Source organism: Podarcis filfolensis (assembly GCF_964270895.1).
Source record: "Podarcis filfolensis genome assembly, chromosome: 11".
NCBI classification, from domain to species: Eukaryota; Metazoa; Chordata; class Lepidosauria; order Squamata; family Lacertidae; genus Podarcis; species Podarcis filfolensis.
Window position 1 is genome coordinate 22437093 of NC_139613.1, and position 619 is coordinate 22437711.

The window sequence follows — 619 nt, forward strand, 5'->3', positions numbered from 1 at the left end:
GATCGCCAAGTCCTAGGCGCTGAGGTTTTACCCACAGCGCCACCCGCCACAGGGAGGTGTAAGCCCCTACAATTCAAATATAATCGGAAAGCTTTTCCAATTTCCTTCCTCCTTGCAGAGAAATATTTGGTCAATTTGGGAGAGTCAAAATGGCTTCAGGATTGTTCTCCTGTACTATTTCTGTACTATGGTTTATATACTTATGTATGTGTTTGCCTTGTACATTTATGAACATTTATTTTATATATATAAATAATGTGCCTTTCACAATTTTGGGGCCGATTTGGGAATACTGTACCAGATGTAGCTGAGCCCAGCTTGTCTTCAATAGCACACTATGTCTCCCACTTCACTTCTCAGCAGGTCTTTTCTTGCTGAAGCTACCATCCTGTGCGTAACTTGGGAGCAACTCAAGAGGGGCTTCCTTCTGAGGAGACGTCGACTGATACCACCTGGCAGGTTCCAAAAATTAAAACAAACAAGCCCTATTGTGGCAGCAGGTTTGGGGTTTATTTTTTTTTTAAGGTAACGTAGAACTGAAGCCAAGAAAGTTGGAACTTTTCAGAGTCCTAGAAATAATTAACTAGCACCAAGCTGTCCCCTCCTGTTGCCTCAGACG